Raw genomic sequence first — 6,653 nt, forward strand, 5'->3', positions numbered from 1 at the left:
TCGTCAGAAGTTTGATGATAAAGAATAATATGTTAGAAAAGCTCAGAAACGTTGGAACTGGAAAACGGATAGAGTTAACCACGAAAGAGACCAAGGACAAATACAAGGACCATACCCTATATTCAAAGAATCTAGATAATTCTGGATCCGTTGAAATCTTTAGAGAATATCTTGCTCCGAAGTCATGTTAAAATCTTGAGGAAAATCTTTCTCCATCAACCATCGAACTTAGAAATTTCCAAAATATCATCATCAATATCTTCGATATTTCTGAAGATATTTTCATAAATATTCTCGTCCGAAATTATATACCTCCTCGTACTTCCTGTGTATCATTATATTGGAAACATTCAATAGAAAATTTAGTATCGAAAAGCAGATTATGCGAAACTATGAAAGAAACCATGGACAAAACACAAAGAATAAGTTTGACTTCAAAGAATCTAAATGGTTCAATATCTGCTAAAGTCTTTAGCGAATATTTTGCTCATTACTCTAAACCCTTGCGGACAATAGTCTCCATCATCCTCTGATCTTAGATATTCAAAGATATTATCGTATCTTTCATTATAAATATCCTCGATATTTCTGAATATATTTTTATAACTAATACTATCTGAAATCATTTATCTCTTCGTGCTATCAGTGTTACTTCATATAGAAACTGTTAGTTTATATATTCTGTAAATTTACGAGCTTAAAATATGAATGTTATTGAAGTAATGTTAGGAACTGATGCATGAGTTAGTATAATATAATGACACTTGATCAACGTGATTATATTACATTGAGTCATGCTGAGTTTCTAATAGAACGTGATGATTCACAGATCATAATGTCATCATGTGCCATGTTACATAACTCTTTCATTTTGCTTAACTTCTGGACATATCAAGAAAATATACTCTTGATAGTTCCATTCTCAGTGATTCTGGTAATTTGATAAATCAAATCGTGCTATTACGTTCTTTCTTGTTTAGAACATTAAGTTCATTCGACACTCCATAATTATGAATTCTGGACCATTACTCGTTTTACTAGAAATCGAGAGGAGATTAAAAAGACAAAGAGCTCCGAAATATAAGGGAAGATATAAAACTCGACAACAACACTGAAATTACAATAATTAAAAATTAAAACATCACGACAATTAAAAATTTAAAGATTTCGATTATTAAACTAAAAATACTAGATCAAACTACTTGTCGTCGTCGTCATCTGCGAAGTAGCGTTCACCAGTCATTTCACCATCTGTGAGGTACTCTGGAGACATCGGTATTTCTCTTGCTGCTTCAGCTGATTCATCGAGGTAACGATAACCCAACGTCTCTTCATCTTCAAGAACCGCATACAAAGAAATGCGTTTACCGCGATCTTCAATGGTATCTTTTATAAAGTACCATTGATCATCGGTACACAGAAAACTTGCCCTACAATCCGCATCATAATCGTCTTTATAAAAGAATACAGACGTGAATTCACACGGAACTTTTTCCTTCAGAAAGGATAGCAAGTCTTGTAAACCAACATCACGAATGTCGATATCTTCAAACGAAATACTGTCGCCCCACTTATATTCCTCCATTTGATTACGGAAATCACCTCCGTAATGAACATCGAATGAAACAATCATTGGGGGAAGTGTTAACATTTTGCAGTTTGGGAGTGTTTAATTTTGATTTTTGAGAAAGGTGGAAATATAAAAGAAATATATGTTTGAGTGTTTAAAATGAAATATATGATTGGTGTTTTTATAGTGTAAAAGTGACCGTTGGGATAGCCGTTGGAATTTTTTTTACTAACGGCTAAAAATTTGGGCAAGTTTTTGGGCGAAGGTGGACGATGCCCGTTGGGACCTCTCTCATGATAGTTTCATTCGTGCTCTTCGAATAATCAAATTATTTTATCTGTATTATTCAATAATGATAAAACCCTATTTATCAACACATATTCGTCATGAAAACATTTTTATTGTTAGCCATGACCACCTCACTCAAATTTCGGGACGAAATTTCTTTAACGGGTAGGTACTGTGATGACCCGGGAATTTCCGATCAAATTTAAACTTTAATCTTTATATGTTTCCGATACGATAAGCAAGTGTGTAATGTGGAGACTTAAAAAGATTTGAAACTATATTCAAGTAATCAATTACCCTTGGACTGTGCTCGACGATTCACGAATAATTGTTTGTAAATAAATAAATAGATATATATATATATACAAGGATACATAGATATTATTTTGAACTAATAAAATGCATTCCAATCAATTAGAATTAATACTAAGAAATAAAATTTAGAATAAATAAGTTGCTATATATATATATATATATATATATATATATATATATATATATATATATATATATATATATATATATATATATATATATATATATATATATATATATATATATATATGAATTCTGAACATAAATAATATTCTAAGTAATTGTAAATGATAAATATAAAATATTTAAAATAAGATATTATATGAAATATATTATACATTATATAATTAATAATTAGAATGAAAATTTATAAATTGTGATCCCGTTAAATTTCATTATCACCCTACTTGATTTATTAATTAATATTATTATTATATTTATTATTATTATATTGTCATGATTATTTAGTCCGTGATTTTATTAGACTATTAGGATTGAATTCTGAATGATTAGGTTAAGATACTGTTTAGGCTTTTATCACTTGTTCCCCACTATCTCACATATTTGGTAGAGAATATATATATAAAATCGTTTACAAGGACACCCATCACCACCACTTTTCTTTCTTTCTCTACTAACCCCCACTTGCTTCTTTTGTTTTGTGTAACACAACATACACGTACATATATACATGACATATCCACAAAATATATTACTACTCATTTTCACCCACTACCACTACCTTTGTTTCTTTCTTTAATTCAAACATGACATCCACATTCTAATTTTTGTATTATATTAGTACTACTAATACTAATTACTAGTTATAGTTATAGATATATATCTATTGATATATATATATGCAAACATCTGCATAGGAACAAAGCACCACTAACCTTGAGTAATATTGAGATATACAAACACCCACTCCTTACAACCATATTCGACCATCTCCTGTTCTCTGCTATCACCAACCTCAAACCACAACCCATTATTTTAATATCATAAACATTTGTAAATTATAGAGCACTCCACTGGTCGCTCAGATGGTTCAAGCTGAGGAAGAGGTTTTACGGGATTCGGTACAACCTCAGTTCCATTTTTAAGGTAAAACATAACCGAATTCAAATAAACATTTATTATTAGTCATGGTTGATCATAGTATGTACTCCGTACAAAATCTTATTAAGACAACCGAAACCAACTATCATTAAACTCACCTATTGATCATCATTTTCTAACACCATTCGCCACCCTACAACCTTCATGAACTCACCCAAAACAACCACCATTAACCACCACGAACCTGTTGCATATGCTTTCTGTTCCATTACATTATTTTATTTTATTTTTTTTCTTTATGTTTGTTGTTCGAACAAAACTACAAACCCAGAACCACGGCATGTTTTCTGGCCAACTTGGCAGTTCCTTACGTCTCGTTCACTGCACATTTTCCTGCTACAACTTGCTACTATAGCAGCTCTTCAAAACAGACCCTACATATTCGAAATTCAACTCTAAACCGCTACTAATGATCGTGTATATGCTACTGCAAGTAACCGCTATTTCAGTACCAATTTTCTACTGTAAACAGTAGCCAAAAAAAAAAAAAAAAAAAAAAAAAAAAAAAAACACCTCTTCCTCGATCCTTACTAGCCCTTTAAATCTAGGTGTTATTGTGTGATGATAACGACATATGATATAAGTCAATGATAAGGATAGTCGATGATGTTGGGGAATATGTTAACGATGATGTTGGATAGTATTATATAGTGATGAAAATGGCGAATTGATTTAATGATATTGATGAGGAGATCGTGAAGATAATAACGAGTTATGATGATTCGTTATTCAGTTAAGAAAATAAAAGAAGAAGATGAATTAGAAATACGGATTAAGTATATATAACTTAGTAATAATATCAGAAAAATGGAATTGCTTGGATGGTTAAGGGATGCTTGTGATTATCAAGAGGTTCTGTGTTCGATTCCCAATTGCTGCAATCATTTTTTTTCTTTTTTCAGCAAGGATTAGCCATGGGGCTTGAATAATCACTAAGTGGGCCGATACTTTCAATTGGGCTGCAGAATCAATTGGGTCACTACATGCTGATGGGCCGAGATGAACTTAGACTGTTAGTTTAAAGAAGACAGTGGACATGGGTTAAAAGGATTTAATACAGGAATTAAATCAGGAAGTATTAGATGGAGGAGTGGTGTTGAGTGCTTGTGTGTTATCTTGATGTTGCGGGTTCGAACCCTGTCTGCGGCATTTTTTTTTAGAAAAGCTTTTGAGGTAGTTAAGTTATATTATTATTATTATTATTGCTGTTATTATTATTATTATTAGTAAATCATTAATATCAAAACTATCGTTTTTAAACAAATAAATATTTTGTACATAAAGTATATTTGTTACATATACTATAATTATATTAAAATTTTCATATAACTATATATATATCAAACCTATTAATATTATTTATATAAATATATACAAATAACAAATTACCAATTTTTAAATATAACATTAAACAAGTATGTATATAAATATAGATATATTAATATAACTATATAAATATTAACTATTATGAATATATACACAAATTGAACATACATAATATATAAATTAAAGGTATAATAAGTAAATTTGTTCATTTATGATTATATGTTTTAATATATATATACAAATGATATAGGTTCGTGAATCCGAGGCCAACCCTATGCATTGTTCAATTTAGTCATATGTATTTTTACTACAAAATACATTAGGTGAGTTTCATTAATCCCCTTTTAAATGCTTTCGCAATATATATTATTGGGACTGAGAATGCATGCGCTGCTTTTATAAATGTTTTACGAAATGGACACAAGTGATCGAAACTACATTCTATGGTTGGATTATCTAATCGAATATGCCCTTTTTATATAGTCTGGTAATCTAAGAATTAGGGAACAGAAACCCTAAATTGACGCGAACTCTAAAGATAGATCTATCGGGCCCAACAAGCCCCATCCAAAGTACCGGATGCTTTAGTACTTCGAAATTTATATCATGTCCGAAGGAGGATCCCGGAATGATGGGGATATTCTTATATGCATATTGTGAATGTCGGTTACCAGGTGTTCAATCCATATGAATGTTATTTTTGTCTCTATGCATGGGACGTATGTTATTGAGAAATAGAAAATATGAAATCTTGTGGTCTATTAAAAATTATGAAATGATTCTTTATGATAAACTAATGAACTCACCAACCTTTTGGTTGACACTTTAAAGCATGTTTATTCTCAGGTATGAAAGAAACGTTCCGCTGTGCATTTGCTCATTTTAAAGGCAGTATTTGGAGTCGATCATCGCAATGGAACCAGTTGTTGGTGACTTCGTCCAGATGGATTAGGACGGGTCCTTTCATAATATATGTAATATAGTGTGCTTATGCTTTATAATATATGTAAAAATAGCTTGTATTAATAAGTATTTTTTTATGAATCTAACTCTTGTCTATTTTACAGTATAAAAACACAAAATGGATAGACAACCCAATATTTTAAGAGACCTACCCGGAGACATGATTGATGAAATCTTGTCTAGAGTCGGTCAGAATTCCTCGGCACAACTATTTAAGGCGAGATCAGTTTGTAAGACATTCGAAGAACGTTCCAAGAATGCCTTGATTTATAAAAGGCTTTCATTCAAAAGATGGAGGATATCACATTGGGAAATCCATAAGTTACGATGTGTTTACTTTGACGCATATATTGCGGGGAACCCAAATGCTATTTTACGCAACGGGTTAAGAAATTATTTTGACTCAATATATCCGAATATAGGACGTCGTGATTTAGAAAAAGCGGCTAACATGCAACATAAAGAAGCATGTTATGCTTACGGGTTAGTAATGTTCGCTTCTCACCAAAGTGAGAACAAGAACATCGGGCTATAACTATTAAACTAAACGTTCCCACAAGTGACGGAGTCGGTAATTGAGGTAAGAAATGAGGTTTTTAGGTTATTACGAGACTGTTGGTCATTACGTAACCTTCATCCTTTTGATGACGTTGCAACACATTGTCTTACTATCGGTCACAACGGTTATGTTCCACAAAACCAAGGATGGGAAGTGGTATTAGTAAAACCAGAATGCATGACTTGTTTCTGGACGTATGAATTACGTGTCTTTATTGACTTTGCTGAATGCCTTATTTATTAACTAGAATTATCTTCGCAACTACTTTGTATCAAAGTTTTATGTGCTATATTTCATGCTATATGTAAAAAAAAGCGGTATTGTAAGTTTGCAAGTTATTATATAAAGGTTTGAATATGATTTTTTTTTTGTGATTAGTTTTTCATATAGAATTGTAGTAGTTGAAATGGTATGTTAGCTACTAAGTATGAACTTAACGGGTAGGTACTACCCGAATTAAAGAGTATAAAACGCTAATATGAAGAAAGAGCTTTTATAAATAAGTTCATA

This window comes from Rutidosis leptorrhynchoides, chromosome 10, assembly GCF_046630445.1.
Source record: "Rutidosis leptorrhynchoides isolate AG116_Rl617_1_P2 chromosome 10, CSIRO_AGI_Rlap_v1, whole genome shotgun sequence".
NCBI lineage: Eukaryota > Viridiplantae > Streptophyta > Magnoliopsida > Asterales > Asteraceae > Rutidosis > Rutidosis leptorrhynchoides.